Source organism: Phodopus roborovskii, unplaced genomic scaffold (genome assembly GCF_943737965.1).
Source record: "Phodopus roborovskii unplaced genomic scaffold, PHOROB, whole genome shotgun sequence".
NCBI classification, from domain to species: domain Eukaryota; kingdom Metazoa; phylum Chordata; class Mammalia; order Rodentia; family Cricetidae; genus Phodopus; species Phodopus roborovskii.
Window position 1 is genome coordinate 4,172,922 of NW_026126648.1, and position 21,829 is coordinate 4,194,750.

Genomic DNA, 21,829 nt, shown 5'->3' on the forward strand with positions numbered 1-21,829 from the left:
CCTGGTTGATTTGTACGCATGGTAACCGGACTTAAACAATCTCTGGTATTCTTTCCAACTAAATGAATTGTGAGTTCTCACTTAAGACAAGTGTTAGTAAACAATTTAGTTTAATGAACTACAATCTTGGTCAAAATCAAGGGAAGTCGGTTCTAATGCAGTGTTTTATCTATGAGTTCTGATCGTCTACTTATGCATAAAATACGTTTAACCGTATAGCAACAGGAATCACTTGGTCATATGCCATCTCTTGGGACTCAGTAGATGGATGAGTCAAAGTCGAGCTTTCTAATGTGGCTGCAATCACATGGTGGCTGGGACTAGAGTTACCCTTAAAGGTTTCCTAGTCACAAGTCTGGCTTTTGATATTGGCACTCCGCTGATACTTCCTGGGATGTTGTTGTTGGCCAAACTCCTTTGTGTGACTGACTCCCAACAAAGCATTCAAAAGCTGAACACTGTCTCCTATGTTTGCTTTTATGACTTAGCAAGAAATGCTGTAACTCCATTGCAGTTGGCACAAGCAGGTAACTAAGGCGTGTCCGTATTCAGCAGGAAAAAAAATATTAAATTCCACTGCACTTCTTAGTGGGAAGAAGGTGTGTCGTAGAATTTGCAACATTTTTTTATCCATCACAATTGCTTTTTATTATTATTATTCATTATATGGAAAACAACATAACATCCTCAAGCATGAATTACACGCAAAGAAATACCCTTTAACCAGAGGATGAACCCATGTTAGTGCTTGGCCTATAGACTCTTTAAGAAGCAACCTCAGACCCACACTGAAGGAATCATCATGAAAAGAAAGCTGGCAAACCCCCCCCCAGCAAAGGCACTCAGCACTCAGAACATGCGGGGTGCAGTTAAAGCCTGAAAGCAGAGCTTTATAAAACGCACCAGAGGCCAAGCCCAAGAACTGCTGATCACTGAAGAAACTGGGTTCTCCGCAGCGCACTCTGCCCTGGCTGGTCTCATTATTTTAAAGCGCGGCCACAGCTTTAACAAGAAGTTCATGTGGAAGCTAAGCCCAGCATGATCAGGACCTCGACTGAACAGTGCGTTCAGAGGCCAGGGGTGAAGGGAGACAAGCAAGCACCCCACTGATTATTGACGTATCGACCGAGGCAGAACAGCCAGAAAGTCAGGCCAGCCCTGAGTCTCCCAAACACACACCACTTTATCACAATGGAGAGGAGCTCTGCAAGGAAGCCTAAGAGCACTGTGTGATGGAGTCCGACAAGTGTGAGCACCGGTGCCGGGTCATCGTTTCCAAACGACCGGAATGGCAATTTGGAAGAGGTCACACTTACTTCAGCACCGTCGCCCACCCAGATCCTGGACCTGATCTACATTACCCCTTGGGTTTTAAAAGAAAGGGAAGGAAGAGATAATGGGAAATGAAAATAGAATACGCTTAAAGAGGGGAAAGCAAAGGACACATATTGCTTATCTTTCCCTGCAGAATGGATTCTGTTAAATGTTTTCCCTGCACTCAGCACTCGGTGGGGGGTGTGGGGGGACTGAGCCCTTACTCTACATCACTAGAATAGTAAGTGCATGCGATGAATTAATCTACAACTGAGCTCGCTTCAGTGAAAATATGCCTGAAAAGAAATAAGGAAGGCAGAGAAGTCCAGATTAACTTAGTAACAGGGATTATTGGAATGGCTGCTGTGTCGTTAGATTTTTGCCAGTTTCATATAGGCAGTGAGTAGTCACTGCTGTTGTTGAATGTCTGGGCAGTAATCAGTTCTGACTGCTGCTGTTACACGTTCTTCAAAGGGTAGTTTGTCAGGCTTGGGAATTAGCCTACTTCTCACTCCGGGAGAACACGCACCTGAGAGGTTACAGGAGTGTCCATCTGGGGGGGGGGGGGCTGGGTCACATTAAAACACAAAAGGAAGAGCATGGGGCTGGGGAGTGACGCCACAGTTAAGAGCGCATATTCCTCTAGCAGAGACGGTGCCATGGGGCCACCCTGATCCCAATGGTAACAACGGGAGGGAAGCTGAGGAAAACATGACATTATGGAGACGGAGGAGTACTGAGCTATTCTGCAATTGCTGGTCTTTAAGCTTGCCTTCCCTGGAGTATGGCGGGAACTTTCAATGCCAGGCTTGTAATGAAAAGCAGTGTGGGATCTACGATGTCTGGCTCCACACCTGCTGGCAGGTATCACTCCCGCCCTGGGAAAGCTTTCCCCTGACGTAAGAGAGGCCCACTTCCTCAGAGAGGCTAGGAGGATGTAAGTACACATTTTAACCTCCTGTTTCCTGATGAAATGGATAAGGGCTATAAATGTTTATGAAGTCAGACACGCATGAATTTTTCAGCTAATCTCACATGCAGGAGAGACCACCTGAGGCAATGTAGGTAGTAGAAGAACTCAGTATCGTCTAACTGTTATCTGGAGACAGTCTCCCAAGCCGAAGATTCCAGTCATTTCTAATTGATAGCAATGTCTTTCGCCACCAGCAAAACCACTGAAAATTCAAGAAAAGGAACGCATTTGCCTTCATCACTCCACCCCAAAATTGCTTTTCCAATAATATTGCTGGTTCACCATGTGCCAAAGGTGTGCAAACTTTGGTTAGGATGTTGAGGGTACAAAAGGTTCACTAGCAATTCCCTTTGTATGAAAACCAAACAGGACTTTGGAAAGAAGTGGAAAGGATTTTTAAAATGTTGCCATGGCCTTGTATACCATGATAAACATTTCCAGAAGACAAAAATGGGGGGGAGAATACATGTACAAAGGGGAGCTGGGGGCTGGACGCAGTTCCTGTGCAGACATTCACACTGAGGGGGACATTAAGTGCCACAGGTCTGTTCATATTCACCGCATCTCAGAATCGTGCGTTCGGCTTTGTTACTTGTCTGCTTTATACTGATGAAACCCGAGGCCCCAGTATTGGCCCCATGTCCCTGGGCAGAAGACACTATGCTGCTGTAAGCGCCTTAACTACTGAACTACAGAAACCTGGGTAGGACAGAAGCAGCAGTGCACACACACCAGGCGGGATTAGAGGGAAAAACTCTAGGAAGAGAAGCATCTGAGAGTAGAAGCTCCAGGGGGTGGGGGTGGGGAACAAAAAATAACAGTCAAGGTTTTCCTCACAAGTATCCCAAACGTTAACAGGAGAGACGGGGCATCTGAGTCAGCTGTCGTATGATCTCTTTTTGGGGTACCGATGACGCGCACATGGAGGACCAATCGTATGAAGGTGGGTGGCAACCACACAGCTTGCTGGAGGGAATTTGTCCCTGCGGACAGGCTTTGTTAGTTAGACACCTCTCGCCACTTCCTGTCCACTCCCACCGCTTCATACCTGCAGTCGAGGGATACAAGCTCTCAGCTTCCTGTCCTGGCTACCATTCCTCCCGCCATGCTTCCATGACAGACCCATCCGTCTGAAACGACGAACTCAAATAAACCCTTCCTTCCACAGGTTGCTTTGAGTCAAGGTATTTTACCAAAGCAATAGAGAAGTAACTAAAACATCTATGGAGGTCGTAGGCCCTCAGCTAGCAACCTTGTATTGATGTCCTCCTGATCAATGGGAATGTTTCCAAACTGCCCTCTAAGAGCTAAAGTCTCTATGTCTGTGAGTTAGTGGTGCTCTGAGACTCAGCCTGCGAGTCCTTCACTTCCAGTGAGCAGCAGTGAGTCAGAGACAGGTTCAAGTGATGACAAGAAGTTACCCTTGAGAGCTGAGAGCTCTGCTCTAAACAGAGAACATAGTTTACCACTGTGTGTGTGTGTGTGTGTGTGTGTGTATCTGTGTCTCTGTGTGTGTAATTTTTCTACAACACATAATATTTTCATTTGGGAATTTAGTACAATGCATCCCAATCATACTTGCTTCCCATGCCTCCCGGTCCACCCTCCCAACCTTGCACCTTCCCAACCACACACACACACACACACACACACACACACACACACACACACACACACGTCCAGTCTGTGTTATCCATACACTCATTACAGCATGGTCGAATCCCAGTCGCTAGCCCCTTAAAGAAAACTGAGTCCTTCCCCACCGGACTCTACCCCACAAGAAGCCATCAGCTGTGAGGAGCTACACTTCAGCATCTTTATCACATTTTTTTTAGGGACTCTCGTCAATAGCTTCCTGTCTGAACTTTCTTTTCTTTTGTTCCTTCTTTCTTTTGGGGGAGTCAGGTTGGAGGAGGTTGCCGCAGAAGCCTTCACTACCTCTCATTCTCACTTATGGATCAACAGTCACTTATGACACTTTGTAAGAAGCAACCTTTCCCATATCGGCTGTTGGCAGCATGGGTCATGAACTTCCTCGCGGTTTCCGGCAGCACAGACCACAGACATCAGCATGGTTTCCAGCCAATGTCAGTGTTTGCAGGTCTCAAAGTACATCACGGAGGAGGGGCAGGAAGAAAATAAGAGCCAGACTAAAGGGCTGTAAAACACTGTCTTCTGAACATGGCAAGGCTCTTGCAACCGAGAACCCACAGCGGTTTGGGTTATGCCTACGTTAAACGCACTCAAGATTGGGCCCTCCGCTGTCCTGTTTTGGATCAAGAGAGGGTTCATCGGGTTCTAGCCTTCTAAGAGGAGCTGCTGACAGCTAATAGTTGCTAAGTGTTCTAGTTTGCTTTTCGTTGCTGTGATAAAACGCCATGACCAACAGAAAATTACATATTTCAGATTAAAGTGTGTCATTGAAGGAAGAAGGGGCAGGAGCTCACGGTAGAAACCCACAGCCATTACTGAATCAGAAATCATGGAGGAAGGGCGCTTATAGACTTGCATTCTGTACTTCACTCAGGTCACGTTGTGATACAACCCAGATCTATCTGCCTAGGGGTTCACTCTTCATAATGAGCTATGCAATCATTAATTAAGAAAATGTCCCCACAGGTGTACCCACAGCCCATCTATTTGTAGGAATTCCTCAATCAAGGTTTCTTCAACCTAGGTGACTCTAGTTTGTATCAAGTTGACAAACACCAACCTCATACTGAGAGAAGAAACATATTTCTCAGTGGTTCAGTAATTTGTCAGTGTTCAAGTAGTAATACTCTACTCATGCTCATCCAAGCAACCCTAAATAAATGCAGTGGGTCACAAAGAAATACCTAAAAGTAAGAGGACTTGTTTGAGGATGTGGGGGTTTGGTGGGAGTCAGGGGATAAGAAAGGACCATGAAAGAATGTGATCAAATTAAGTGTTACATGCATTTACATTACATGTGTATATATGAAATTGTGAAAGAATAAAGAAGAAACGGCAAATAAATTCTTCTTTCCCTTCTTTCACTGTCCCTTATTTTCTGCAATCTACTATTTATTTCTTTAGTTGTAAAAAATGTGTCCATATATGTATAACCAATCAAAAAAGAACATTTATAGAAAATGTCAATATGTTCTGCCTGTTTTGGACTTCATAGGAGTCTATATTAATAACCTCATGTTTCCCTCTACACTTTTCCTATAACAATAGATACCAGTCCATGCAATACTTTCAGCATGACCTGAAATACGCCTGTGTAAACATATAATTATCACGTTCCTTACAACTATTCTCTGTCATATGTATTACACTGTGACCTTTCTGTTAGTGTGATCTCTGGTAGTGTGCCCTTCAATTCTCTTACTCATTCTATTTACATTTGTATTATATTCTATAAAATATAAAAGAGCAGAAGTCAGTGGGCTATTGTACTCCGAACAAATTTAGCTTGTCCCTGCTTCTATAAAATTTTATTGATAGTTAGTAATTCTCATTTTAAAATGTACGTTGTCTATCCCGCAACAGTGTTTGCTGCAGAGACTAGAAGACCTTAATCCTAAAAAAATATTTTCCTAATTTTTCATTTGTGTTTTTATAAAAATAAATTGTCTTTCCATATGTCTGCTGTCATTGCATTTTACCAGTTCAATGTCTCTGAACATGTTTAATACATTGTTAGGAGTGAATGCACGCAGACACTAAAGAACTGATTAAGCATTATTTGCCCTGGATACTACTGAAATTAGCTAGAATCCTGGTTTCACAAAACTTATTAGCTGAGCAATTGGATCTGACACTTTCTTTGTCTGTGCATCAGCTTTTGACTCCATTAAACTGAGTGCTAATGCTAGTTTACCTCTTGGGATTATGAGAAAGACACAGCCAGGATTGTGGTGATAGATACCCCTGTTATTTATTTCTCTTCATAAAAATGTTTGAAGCATCTGTCTCATTGAACAGTAAGAGCTTTTCTTACTGTCATTATGATGCTCTGATACTGTCAATGTGTGGCAGCCTCTGGGGAGGTCAGGGAGCATACAGCTAGATGAAGTAAAATATGCTGATGGTGAGACAATGGATGGTACCAGAATAAATATTGTATTCTCTGTCTTTTCTGACAAACCTCTGTGTGTCAGTTGAGTGAGGTATATGTGGGTCTTGCTGTACTAAGTGAAGCTTCTGGAATGCTTCAAGAATACATCAGCCTCACTGTATAAAATAGAAGGAGACATAATCCAGCGTATTCTGAGACTGTGACATACAAGGCTGATCAGCTGGTACTACGTCATAGTTAGTGTGGTGCTTTGAGTAAAAATGGCCCCAATAGGCTCAGAGGGAGTGATGCTATTTGGAGGTTTGGCCTTGTTGAAGAAGGTGTGGTCTTGTTGGATAACTGTGTCACTATGAGGACTAAATCCTCAGTTGTATGGTCCCAGAAACAATACATTTCTCTCTATACTGCAGAGACATTGAACAACAATGTCTCCTAGAAGCAAACTACTAATAGTGAGGCCTGAGTTCTTGTTGTACCAGAGTTAGACTCCAGAAGCCCAAGGTTGCACACTAGATTTATAGTAATCTACTGGGAAAATGTCAATTCAGCCATCTGTAAGAAGTATGGTTTTTCCTCCCGCCCGCCGCGCCAGCCCCAATTAACACACAGAGACTCTGTATTTGATATAATGCTGTTGGCCAGGCACTAGTTTCTGATCAGCTAGCTCTGTCTTAAATATTAACCCATTTTTGTTGATCTATGTATTTCCACATGGTCTCCTCTTACTGGGGAGCCGGCCAGCATTCTGCTTTTGCCAGACTCTCCATCTTGACTCCTCCTTACTCCTTCCTCTTTCCTCCTTGTCTCCTAGTCCCTCCCATCTTCCTTTCCTATTGGCCAACAGTGCTTTATTCATTAACCAGTATTAGAAACATATACAGAATGACATCTAAGATTTGTAGTAATCTACTGGGAAAATGTCAATCCAGCCATCTCTTCATAAACCTCAGTTTTCCTTGTATATAAAATGGAGCCTCCTGTGTTGATCAGTCATTTCTTCACTAGTAACAAATGCATAAGGGAACACCTTTAAAAGCAGAACGTTTTGTTTTTGCTCGCAGGTTTTCCAAGTCTTAGTCCATTAACATTTTGCTCCATTACTGTGGGCTGTGGTGAAATAGAATATTGCAATAGTAAGAGTGTGGTCCAAGAATGTATCTCATGGAAAACAGAAGGCAGGGAGCACAGCAGGAAGGGTCTAGGCTAGGATGCTTCTTTCAAAGGAATGACTTTGGTGGCACACCTCTAGCCTTGCCTCACCTTCTGCTGTTCTGCCAGCCTCTTGCAGTCTATCCATTTTTTGACTCCATCGATGGGAGGAAACCATTGATTGCACCAGCACCTCCCTGACCTAATCTTCCCACAGACCATCCAAGGATGTGACTTATTCTTCTCTCAACCACTTACCAACCCAATCAAGTTGATAGTAAGGATTAACTATCACAGTTTCCTACATTAGAATGAGATTGTAGAGAGTTCCAGCACTTTCTAAACTATGGAACAAACCATCACAATCATGAGTCCAAATATACTAGAATTATGAGGCCACCTTGGGCAAGGGAAAGTGTACAAAGCATAAGGGATGCCTTAGTAGTACTCACTGACCTACCTACAAAATAGAGGTTCCTGTGAAAGATGTAATGGCATTTAGACTATGTGTGCTCTTATATCCATGTACTCCAGATTATTCAGACCTTCTAGACTGGGCTGTCTCATAGCACATAACCACAATTATCCTCATTTCATTACAGTGATGTTGTGGGGATTATGGGTGGTGTGATAAAATAAGATTAATTGTAATAGCCAATTGCACCAGAAGGTATAAAAATAGTTTTAAGTATTTTACTATAACCCTACAAGTTTTTAAACATCCTTTATAATAATATCCTTTATATAATATCCTTCATAACCTTTATAATGACAATAGTCTACATCTGTGTGGTGTGAAGGAGGGAGGGATGGAACTGTCTGTAGTTGCGTGGGAGGATAAAATTTCATGGGTAATTTCTGCTGAAAGTCCTATGCCCTTGCCTGATTTCTTTCATCGCAGTCCCCTTTCCTCCCCTACTTACAAAATGTGAACCTAAATTACGCCTTCTCCTGAAAGCACATGTCCATGAATTTCTCTCCTCTGAAAATTCCTCTGTTTTCTTTATTTCTCCAAATGACTACAAGGAAAGCCTAAGCTCTCATAATAAAAGACCTGGAAACATCATGGCTTTAAAGAGAAGAAGAAACATATGAGCCCTTGTGTAAGAGCCCTTAAGTGATTCACCAGGTTGGGGAACAAGTCTTTCTATCCAGTTATTTGGAGACTCATATTGCTTCAAGTTTTTGACTCTATTGTTCTCTGGGGGAACTGCCCTCTGTATCGTTACAGCATAGACACAGGAATATCTCCAAAAGTATGTTGGTAAGGGAAAATAGAAGTCTGGTGGGAAATTGCTTCCTATTTAGCAACAGGGGCAAAACTTGAACTCACTGTTTTTCCTTATAATCCAGTAGCTAGGACTATTCCTTGGCCACATTTAAGCAAAGGGAAAGCAGGGGTGAGTCCTCTCAGGAGGAGAATGGTAAAGCAGAGTTCCAAGCAACCCATTTGCCTACACTCAAGATTCTCATGTTACTTATGGTTGGGTTCTTTGATCGGGTGTTTAATTTTTCCAACCTAGGGCCACGCCGCAAAATAAGAATTCTTTGGGACAACATTTTAAATAAAGATTAAATAAATATAGTCAAGAAAATGGGCAAAAGGGCTGGTGAAACAGTTCCATTGGAAGAGAGCTCATTTAGCATGCTCAAGGTTCTGGGTTCTGTCCCTAGCACTGCAAGAGATGTAGCACATGCATGTAGTCCACACACTCAGGAGGGAGAAACTGAAGGATCAGAAGTCCAAAGTCATGCTCAAGTACATAGAGAGTTTAAGGCCAGAATGGGATGTGAGAGACCACGTCTCAAAACAAACTAACAAAAAAAAAATTAAAAAACAAAAGGAAAAGAAAAAAAATTTGTAAAAAAAAAAAAAAAAATTCAACTCTTAAAAGTTCCCTTCACAACCTACTCCTTCCTTGCTCCACCAATTTCCTTCAAAAAACATCAGTCACTGGGACACTGCTGACTTAATTTTTGTCAGTGTATGATATGTTGTATTTCATATGTGTGTGTGTGTGTGTGTGTGTGTGTAACTACACCATGTCCACTGTCTCTGTACAGTTTCCATCATTTGCCATAATTATCTTTATATTAGTTCCCATGGGAAAGAGAGTTAGCGAGACTTGCATGATAATTCCTGGATTGTAAATGACTTGCTTGGAGTAATAAGGTAGGTAGAATATCTCTTAGGAACATAAGGATCAGAATTTGGAAAGAAGATCTGTAGGAGGTAATGGTAAACTCATATGAGGATGCCTACAGAAATGTATTTCTAGATTTTAAAACTGAAGGCATTTAAACATAAGCTTTTGTTCATTCATTCAAAGGAAATATATTAACCAGTATCCACATGCAAGGCATGGAAGCAGACAGTGTTGTAATGCCATAAAATAAAGTCAGAGCTAGATAAATTGTTTTGTTAATAGTCAGATACTTAGTAGAGCAGCTAGTTTTATTTATCTTAGATCTTTTCAATGCCTGGCTCACTCTTCTGTAAAATGTATGAAATAATACCATTCTTAAACATGTAGGATATAATAAAAATAGCATTACATGACAATATAAGCTGATGCAAAATAAAAACAATAACTATATGGTAGATGCATACCATTCTGGGATAGAAGGGAATGTTTATTCCCACTGTGCCCATTCTGTCTATAGATAACGGTGATAGCAGTCATGAGGGAATGATCCCATCATGCACTTCGGGTGGGTTAAAGGGAAAACCATGCCACAGTGTGCCCATCATGGTATGTGAAACGGAAGAGCTAGAAAATGTTCTCCTTCCTCTGAGAGGCTAGTGCTTAAGGCTGACTTGGAATTGCTCAATATCACTATACAACTCTGAAGAATAGTCATGTGCCTCAAGTATAAGAACACTTGTCTCAATGGGGCGACAATTTTCTAGGAATAAGAGGTCCAGAAAGCCAGGCTAAGCACCACCACTTACTAGAGAGGTGACCTTGGGCAAATCACTGTTCATCTCTGGTTCTTCTTTGTTCCTGTCTGTAGTGGAGGGGTTTCACTGACTCATACCAAGCCTACCATTTCTCCCAGTGGCAGCCTTTGGGGGCACAATGGCCCACGAAAGGGAAGCTCTTTCTTTTTGCTGGTAAATACAGTTTATTTGCTCAGCAAGATTAAGGAACATAATAAATATTCACGGCGTGCAGTGTTTGGACTGTGACACAGTTTAATAATGCTAGTCTGCCTCGTAGCAGTCGATGCTTACATCAGCTTCGTGTATTTATAAAGATGTCCTTATCAGCCAGTGCTGGGGTCAATTTTAAACTCGTATGTTCCTTTGTAACGTCATACAGCCCTGGCAGGCTGCCACTAGTTAGCATGCTAGGTCTTCAGCCCATAACAGAGGTCATGCAGGCAGACAGAGAATAAATCTCTGCATATATTATGAGACTCAAGATACTATTTTAGGACTACAACAAGGTAGCCAAGGTGACATTTTAAAGAGTTGGATTTTCTGAGAATAGTATAATTGCTTTCTTGATCTTGGCTAATTTGGCTGATTTGTTTTTTGTTTTTTGTTTTTGTTTTTGTTTTTTTCCGGTTCAGCACCCTGGACAGTCATACCACCCCATGTAAGTTGGTGGGTGACTGTGAGAGGCTGGAAATCCATCACACTGTGTGCCGTGTGTTGGCAGAAACTGCCTTAAGACTTAAATAGGGCAGAAGGTCTTTTCAGGCAGTCCAGTGAACAAGTACCCCAGTGAAAAGTTCATCCACCGCAAACGGGAGGTTGCTATTTTCCAAAGACCATGCTCATAAAGTGAGAGGAGAGGGAAGAAAAAGGAACTCGACAACCCTCACCACTATCTATTACAGTAAAATGCCAGAAGCAATTATGATGTCGTGTGTTGTCTAAAATTGGAGCAGTGAGACAGCTTGAGATGCAGTGAGAACTAATAAACCAAACAGAATCCACTGAGTGTTACGGCTCCGTATTGTTGCTGCGCACAATTATAGACAGTGAGAAAGGCATCTGCCACATTACACTCGATTTATTCCTCCTTGATTTTCTCTCTTCCTTCTCTTACCTTTATTAAAAAGAAAGTATGTCAGGTTGGGTTGGTTGAGAATAAAGAAAAGAAATGCCTTTCTGGATAGAGCTAATGTAACTTACTGTTTCAAGCCTTAATGTGTGTGTGTGTGTATATATATATATATATATATACATATATATATATATATGTCTCCTGATGTATATGTATACATATATATATGTCTCCTGATTAAAATAAGCACTCCTGCCTTGTATCTACTCCAACATTAAGCAGCTAACAAAGGAGCAAAGAATTCCATCATTAAATGTGCGAGGTAAAATGAAAAGGATACTCATTATTTGGAATCCTTCTGATCAACTGTACCTCAGAAAATCTAGCACTAGGAGGCTAATTTCTAACGCATTTCCTCAAGCAGCTTCCTAAATCCAAGCCCATGCGTCTTGAATTCCTTTGGACTGACGACATTAAGTAGGGAAAAGTCAGCAGCTTTTTTATTTATTTCAAATATCGTGAAATAATTCTACCCTACTTATAATTTTCAGATATCAGAATTTTTTTTAAAATGTCCTTCCGATGGTAATGAGTTGATTTAGAGGACTGAGAATCTCAGGACCCACACAGCACATATTATTTCCGCTAGTATCCACACAGCGTATTTGACAAATTACAAGAACACCCAACCAAGCCATTTCCTCCAAAACAGTCTAAGAAATTTATCCAGAGAAATGTTTGTGTGCCTGTGTATATGAATACATGTATATATGTGTATATGTTGTGTATCCCTGCATGTATGTGTATGAGTACATGTGTATGTATGTGTATATGCCTGTGAGTATTACTGTGTGTGTATGTATGAGAATGTATATGTGTGTGTATGCATTTGTGTGTGTGTGTGTGTTGATTCTTTTCCTCCATAAGCTATTAAACCTTCTCATTTCACCAGTCTGATATTACATCAAGTAATATCAGAACACAACCAGTGATTTCAACAGGACCCCGACAGCCATTAAAGATCACTGTTCTCTTCTGCCTTAGGGCCCTATCCTTGTATCCAGCTCCCTTCCAGCCGTATGCATGGTAGAGAAAAATCTTCATGCAAGAAGCAAATATCATGCTATTTATGTGAACCACATCTGCACACAGGTTGCAGAAGCTCTCAGACCACATCTCTTGAGTGTCAAGGTCAGAAACGCCCAACTCCACAGGGATGTTGTTTGCTGTGCCCTTTTGATCATCTGTAGATTGATTTTCATGTTCCAGCTAAACAAACAGTTAGCATTGTTTCTTGCTTGCACTGAAGACCCAATTAGCAAACACTGTCAGGAAACAGGTCGAAAGCAGAGGTTCAGAAGGGCTGCTAGGGGCCAAGCAACTCTATCTGAACAACTTTTCAATAACCTTTTTCCTTATCACAGGCGATCTTCCATAAAACATGTCATCAAACACCATGGTCCAAGCCAGAGAATATAAAGCATGGTTTATCTAATATCATGTGTCATTCAGTCAAATCAAGGGGCTCTAGAAAGATCATTCCCGATAAAGAATAAGCTGCTGGCAGATAGATACAGAGATAAAGTCCAGGGAAGGTTCTGAGTTACAGAGACAAATAAACACAAAGTAAATATTTAGACAGCTTGGGTTAAAGGCAAGTTGCACAGGATGTCTTAATTTGTGACAGACCAGCTTTATGTGTCTCAAGATGTTGGTGTCTTCTCACTAAGTGATAGGGACACCTCATCATTGACGACACTTTTGTCTGCCATTGTGAATTCCCATCAGATTTATGATGTGCTGAGTCTTCCTGGCATAGTTGCAGGCCAATAACACATCAGGAGTGGCAATCTGGCTCGCTCTTTCACCCATCATACATTTGACAGATTTTGGTCTTGAGTCGCCAAGGAGCTGTGATACCCAGATAATAAATCTACCAGGGATGAGAGCTGTGGGACTCTAGCTTGACATCTCACTCATAAAACATGTTTGCACAGATGAGGCCTGGTGCAGTTGGACAGAAGACCCTTCGCATAAAAGCTGCCCACAAGGAAAATTAACAAACCCCAAGTACATCCAACAAGTTACTTTCAAGGTCAGTTTTAGCAGGCATGGCCTAAGGTTTCTGCCCAGCAGTTGCAGCTGGAGTGGTCACCAAGATGCCCGCCTCAGTGACGTGCTGGTGAAACTTCACCAAGCAAGGGTCTGTACACAAGTCCTCCTTGGTCTTAATAATAAAAACTAGGAGTCAGCTATCAGAGGGTGAAAGCAGTAAGATCAGAGAAGCAGAACGACCAGTCACTTTAGTTCTTACCTCTACCAATGCTCAGACCAAAGGGGAGATCCTGTCCTCAGATGCATCCTGAAGATGACTGACCTTCAGACTGCTTCCTCAGCCTGACTGCCAGGCCTCGTATTCCTCTCCATGCCCAGTCATATCCCTTCCTGTCTCCACCTCCTTAGTGCCGGGATTAAAAGTGTATGACTCCCAAGTACCGGGAATAAAGGTGTGAGCCACCACCGCTTGGCTGTTTCTCTTTTAGACTGGATAAATTTCATGTAGCCCAGGGTGGCCTTGAACTAATTTGATCTGTCTGCCTGTGTCTCCAGAATGCTAGGATTAAAGGTATATGCCAGCACCTGCCTGGCCTCTGTAACTAATTCTGCAACTAGCTTTGCACTCTGCTCTTCAGGCAAGCTTTATTTGTTAGATCGTAAACAAAATATCACCACAGGAGTTCTCTCCCTCTCTGCGGTCTTTATTATCTCTAATGGCCACTGTCTTCCAAATATGATCCTTCTCAGAAACTGCCACATTAGGGGCTAGAGAGGGCTCAGTGGTTAAGAACACTTACCATAAAAACAATAGTACTTGAGTTTGCTCTCAGCACCAATGTAACAAGCAGATGTCATATGCACTCCTGGAGCTCCATCTACAAGAGGGACAGAGATAGCTGGCCCACATGAGCAGAGACAGAGAGTTCTCTCCAGGGCCTCTTGGAATCCAGGTTAGTCAAGAAAATGCAAGCCCCATGTTCTGGAAGAAACCCTGTCTCAATGAAATAGACAGTGAAGAAGAAGGTCCCAGTGGGATCTTCTGGCCTCGACATCCAGGCACAGACATTTGTGCACCTCCATACCACGTGCTTGTTCATGCATTCACACGCATAAACACAAGACACACACACAATAATAATAATAATAAATAAGTCTTTTTTAAGTCAGGTGAGTGGTCACACATGGAATCTATCTTCATTAAAAGGTAAATGTTTTCCAAAAGTTGGATTCACTCAATTAAAAGCATTTATTAGCAGTTCTAATCACTGCGGGTGGAAAACAAAAGAAAAGAAAGAACACTAACCGTCAGCCCTAACCTTTTTCATTCAAAATTTAGTTGAGTAGACAAACAGATTAAGTGATGTGTAACACTGCAACCTAACCAATGGTCTGAGACAGATCCCTGCGCCCCAGCTGGAATATTAATGGATGTTGAGTTGAACTCTAACTTTTTAAAATCAGCATTCTCCTGAGTTCTCATCATCAGTAATTTACATGTGCCAGGTCTCCAAATGTTCCCTCCTACCAGGCTAATAAAGTGAGCAAGATGAAGCCAAAAATCTGACACAAGGCAGATACCTAGTCCTCTTCCCATACATGTACTCTCCACACTCCACAGTGGTGGAGTGTGAACGCTGAGCATCTAAGGGTCTTCCTAGTATCCTGATTGGATGCCCCAACCAGATTTTCATCATTTTCCACATTGACTCGTCTCTTCCCGTCCTCCCTCCCCTGGGCTGCCCATTCTCCTCACTGCCATATCTCTTGCAGAGAACGTCTTCTGACTGGTGTAGTGGGAACAGAAGAAACCTGTTTCCCTGGTTCTCACTCCTTCCTATTTGCCATTTTCTTGTTATGGCTCTTGGGACTGACGGTGGAAATCAGAGAAGCAAACTGGAATGTTCTTTATCATTCCTGAAGACAACACAAATAACCTCTGATACACAGAGAAGCAATTGCATAAATGGGAGTGAGAAGACATCCACTCTTTTTAACAGTCCCCAGACCTTAACACAACGATGTGCTCTTGGGAGTACATTGACTCCTTTGTAGTCCTAGAAAGGAAACCATCACAGCCTGCCTGTGGTCTTGGGCAATGAAATCCCATATTTATGAAGGTTAGGGTCTGGCAGGAAACTGGTAGAACCTGGAAAGGCACATTATATGTAAATATAATAGGCAGCCTATTTACTATCCAAAAGAAAGCTTCTCCTTGAGTCATCCAGCCCACCAATCCAAACCTCCGTATTATGTTGGGATTGGAATTAATTAAACACTTGTCACCACTTTCAGTCCTGATAACTGTAAATGGGACAAACCTAAGCTAACCTTGGAGGATCTCCGAGGAAAGGGTGCCTGCTTCATGTCCCCAAGATATGCAAGCCCCAGTTAGTTCCCCATCAATACATTCCTATAGCCTCATATGGCAGCTTAAGTCCAGAAACGGCGGCCAAGTCTTTTTCCAGGGCCCAGAGGCAGTTTGGCTTGTTTGCACTAATGTCTTAATCAAGCGTTCTGAATTGTTTGTGCTTGAGGAGACACCACTCCTTTGCATTCTCATGTACGTCATACAACGCGTGTTATGTGTGATGGAGAAGAGAGTAAGGCCTACCTAAGTGTTGGGGTTCCTGAGTACCCCATCCTCATTCCCCCTGCTGGTCTAGACAGAACTCACAGGCTCTCTAGTTAGAAATTCAGTCCTAGTTTATGGGGGGGGGATAAAAAAAAATGTAAGGAACTCAGTGCTCATATAGACACAGACTAGACTGTCTAGAAAATTCTATATCCTCTCTAAAGCCCAGGTAGACTCCTTAGCAGAAATAGTTTTTCAGAATCACAGAAGACTCAACCTCCTCTTCATGAAATTAAGACATCTCAGTATAACTCTGGGACAAACTCCTATGCCAACCAGTCAGGGGTAATTAGAGAAAGTTTAGCCATGGTCAGAAATAACCTTAAGGAAAACCAAAAAAGACACCAAAAATCTCACAACCAGTATCCAGTTATGCAAGTTATCCCTCTTGCTAGTAGTCCCACTGGTTAACTGCTCTACTCACAGCCATTGCTGGGCAATTGGTCCTTTTGCTCATAACTCTCAGGATAGGACACTGCTCTTTCAACTGCCTGCTTGACTATGTGAAACAGAGTGAATTTTGTTAAATTGTTAGTGCTGAGAGAGCAATACAGCCCTGCCCCAAGATGAGTCTACAGTTTGACTCATGCCCACAGAACCAGCGGAGAATGTAGCAGTACTCCAAACTTAGCACAACAGATACCATGTTAGAGGCACCATTTTAACCTGAAAGCCCAGCACGTGGGCCCCAACGACTGCAAAAATGGGGACAAAGGCTTCGTCTATTGTTTGAGAAAACTCCCCTAGCAAAAAGTCCCAACTGTATTAACATTGCTGCTTCTTGCTAACCGAAGTGTGCCAACCAGGGTATTGTTCCCTTGAATGAAAGACCTGTATGAAAGAAAGAGCTGTAAGGCTCAGGGATGCATGATATGGGCAAGTTCCCTGTGCATCTGTCAGTTGATGGTACTCTTTAGGCCATTAATGGTGTCCGTGGTAGGCTTACCTTGCAACAGTTCCAAAATGCCATCTTATTTGTCCAAGTATTGAAACAGAAGTCTTGCAGGAAACCAAGGACTGCACATTGATTGGGTTAAATCCCAGAGTCTTGCCTACCTCACAGGGCTTTGGCTAAGTTACTGTCAGTAAAGAATTTAACACAGCACCTGCCACATAGTAACTATGTGAAAACACTAACTGCTGTTAATATTATCAAAATAAAAGGGGGAGGGGCTGGGTTATAAATCAATCAAGAGAGACGTTTTTTTAGAAAACAGAAAAATTCTACCCACTGCTCAGTCCTTTAAGGGCTAAGACCACCAGACCTCCCCCCGTCCTGCCTGATATGTCTTTGACTCAGCTTTTCTCACACATGGCTGGGATTCTCTATTCTATTCACCTGCCACAAATTATCATTCTATGAGAGAAAGTCCACTTATCTGCACTCAAACTCTGAGCTAATTTTTGGCCTATTCTTTGAAAATTTCCAGCAGGAATTTTTCTGCTGCCTCTATAATTATATACAAACACTCTTACAAAAATTCAACATCAGCCTGATATTGTGGTGGATAATGCCCCTTCAGAGTGGCACGATTGTACTTCCAATGACAGGATGCTGGGAGAAGTGGTCCTCTCCAAATCACAAACAGAGACCCTTTGAGTACAGGTAAACACTACACAACTACTCATTAGAACCTGAATATAGCACACCATCACCACCAGGCAAGTCAGCTTAAAATCATAAATGTCAAGACACAATTAGCTTAAAGGTCAGGTTTAATTACAATTGTTGAACTGAAATATGGTAATTACTGAAAATCATGTCGGAAAATTATTTTAATGGTTTGAAATGTTTTGCTGGTGCCTTTGTTTCCATGAACCAGTGGTTCTTGATGCCTGGTGAAAAAAAAAAAAAAACTAAATAAACATGAAGGGGTTTGCTTCCCTGCGTAGAGAGGAGGGCAGAGAATAAACAGAGAGCTGATTAAAAAAAAAAAAAAGCCCACAACCCCAAACAGCTCCACAGATCAACAGAACAGTTGCTCCATGATTTGTGTTATTAATCATTTTCTGATTATTATGCTTTAGATATAATTTCAATGAAGCTTTCGGGGAAGCTCAATGTAGTACACAGAAACAACAGGCAAACATGCTCATCACTTGCTCTGTGGGCTCCATGGCAAAACAAATCAATAAACAAACAACTAGTGAGACAATAACTCAATAAATAGAAAAGGCTGTTTTACCTGTAGGATTTCTAAGATTTGTATTGGAACTATTTATTGGCTCTCCGACCTATTTTTCTTGTGTGTTTTATTAATCCTCTCTGTCTCTCTCCCCTTTGGGTTTCCAAGGACTGGAAGGTTTAAACAATCTTTCATTTAATTTCATATTTATATACTTTTTTGTTTTGGAATAAGCCATAATAACTTTCAAACTTTGGCTCAGTCTTAAAAACAAAATACAAATAAAAACTCCTCAGAAGACTAAGTGTTGTGACGATAAGCAACCCAGTTATCACAATCTCCCCAGCCCTGGTTGAAAACACAAGTCCTTAGGAAGGTTTCCTCTGAATACTGATGCATTCCCCAAGGGGGAAGAAAGGAAGCCTTATCCAGTGTATTCTCAGATGGAGATTAGCAGTCCCAACGAGAACTAAAACATCAGTTGCTAGAGGGGAAAAATTTTTGTTAAAATGAGGCAGAAACCTACAGCAGAATGTGTTTTGTCAAAATGGAGAACAAAGAGCTAAGGAAACGGTGCATTCCTATCTGAAACACACACCGAGGAAGACGGTGTTCCTTAAAAGAAGAGAAACTGTATGACACCAAAGCATTCAAATGGCTCTGAAAGAGCCCACTGGTGACAAGAGCCGGAGCAGAGCCTTCACCACAGACAATGCGGGGAGAGTCTGCACTCTGCTGCGGTTCGGTAATGGAAAAGGAAAATGACATTTAATTAAGAGTTGCCCGCCTTCCAGGTGCTTATGACATTGGAACCAGTGTGGACGGAAGGCACTCAAACTGACATCGACGTAGTTCACAAAGAAGTCACTCACTTCCTTCAGATTTACAGCCAACTGCAAGGGGAAGGTGAAAAATGCATGGCAGCTTTCGATCTGACACACTGCATCATTAGTATTCATACTGATAGCAGAAATGATTTAAATTTCATAATCTAAGTGAGGATGTGTATCAAAAAAAAAAAAAACCCTTCTAAAATAGGTCTAATAGCTCCAACTGACTTCTTTATTAGAGTCTGCCTGTGAGAGGGGGAAAAATGTCAGCAATGAAGAAATCATCAAATGTTAATTCTGGTCTATTCCACAGATAGACATTAATAATATAAAGTGGCACTATTGTGCCTGAAACCTCTGCTCAAGCTCCCTGGAAGAGATGCAGTAAACTAACTAGACTGCATTGCTTTCTGAACTGAAAGCTGATTGCCTTGTTTGATCTAGTTACAGCAGGCATTTCCAGTCATAACGATGATTATTTATTAAGTACCAATTGCTATTTTGGGGGCAATGGAGGAAGGAGAGAGTGCAGCCGTTGGCATGTGTTTTTCAGGGCTGATGAATACATCCTGTTAACAGAGAGGAAGAAATAAGTGTAAATCTCCCGCACAGGAGAATGACCATGCCATCCATTTTTCTGAATTAAAGTGCACTGTCGCTGCAAAATGCCCTCGCGTTGTTGAAACGTAACTGTATATATGAAGATAAACCCTTGAAAGCATAGATAGAGAAATGTTTAAAACAGAAACAAAGGTGGTATTTATATCAGAAAACAAGCCCAAGACCTCGGCTACCCTCATACAGCTGTGGGCACCACTTAAAAATATGTTTAATTTTAAAAGAGGCTAATACAACCCCAGAGGTTCCCCTACAATGCTGCAGAAATAAAGAAAAGAGCAAGCGTTACCGATTCACAGGATGGGCTGGAATTAAATTTAGCTGTACCACACTGTCACTCTGTGACCTTGAGCAAGCTATTTATCCTCTCTAGTATGCTATTTCCCCATCTGGAAAATACCTAGCTCCTGAGGTTGCTAAGACTCAAAATGGTGTTACATATGAAGCGCCCAGCACAAAGAATTCTCCGGTATGCAAATATTACAGGCTTTCTACAGAACTGAAAATGTGCTGCTTCTGGACCCTCCTGCCCATGAACTTGTCTGCAGGAACTGAAGGAAAAAAATACACCAGGAAACACTGTTAGTGTATGCAGCATCAACTCATCCCTTCTTTACCAAGGAACAGCAAATTATGTATATTGTTTACATCAAATGTGCTCAGTTAAATAGAGCCTTCCGTAATAACTAAAATGGGTTTCACATTGGGAATACATGATCCTAAGGAGTGCTGCTTGCCAAATATTTCTGGTCCTCTGACATCTGTGCATAGGTCATCCAGCGTGTCCAAGCTTGCCTGGGTTTCAGTGGGATCATGGTATCAATTATAATTAATGCATTAGGGATGTGAGTAACGTTGGGATCCAATAATCAGGCATGTTCAAGGGGCTGGCTGCTTTCTCACCCTGAGAGTGTAGAGAAAGATCTGAGCCTACTGTCAATAGACAAGAAACATGGCAATAAGAAAATTTGGTTGCTGTAAGTAAGCCTCTCACATTTGGAGATGGTTGGTTCTCACGGCTGGCATTGAACAATCCTGGTGGGCACACGAGGCACATTCTACGACAACACAGTGAAATGGATAAGAGACAAAGAGAGAGATACCTCCATTATTCTAAATGTCTGTGCGATAGTGTGAACACTCACTTCTACCTGAGGTAGAAAGGGTTGTCCTCAAAGCACTCGATGCTTTAGCTGAATCATGCTCTTAAAATAGTCAGTGGCTTATCACACCAATAGGGAGGAGAGGCTGTAAAATATATATATATATATATATATATATATATATATATATATATAACAGAAAGAAGATTGAAAAGGTAGATGGTGGTAAGAGTTTAGTATTCTTGGACACTTCTTGAGAGGCAAACAAACAAGACCAAAGATGTCTGCATGGAGTTTGGATGCCATCTGAAGACAGCCTTTGTACTTTAAACCTGTGTTTGGGTAGTGAAGTTCAGGATACTCTGGCCACTCTGAAATCTTAGAAATAATGATATCATTAAAACCGTTGATGGTAATTGACAATGGCATTGGAGAAACTGGCTGCTAATGTCATGTTACTCATGGAAACGTGGGGAAATAAATCTGTGAAAATCATACATTTAGAATGAATCATTACCCATCTTCAACGCTTAAATCAGTTAGTGTCACATACTCTCCAGGCCATCCTGTGGCACTGATAGGTCCTTCCAGAGCTCTGTGAGATCAGTAGATGTTGATGGATCTATCATGTTCTCAAGAGAAAAATGCTGAAGGAAGATAGAAACGGACAGCAAGGATGGAGTGAGCAGGCTGGCCTGTTCAGGGTTCTTACTCTGAAAGAAAAATCGCAAACTTGTCCACCTATTTTATCAAAATACGGTCTACAAGGGTGACTCCTACAGAGTTTTCCATGGGGCTATGAAAATGTACTCTGACTATAAAGCAAGCTGCAGAACACACAATCTCACTCTCACAATTCATTCTTAGGATATTCCAAGAGGCATCATCAGCTTCCCTATCGGGGAATAGGTCAGAACAAGTCAATGATAACACAGAGTTCCTATTGAAAGTTTAATATATTATTA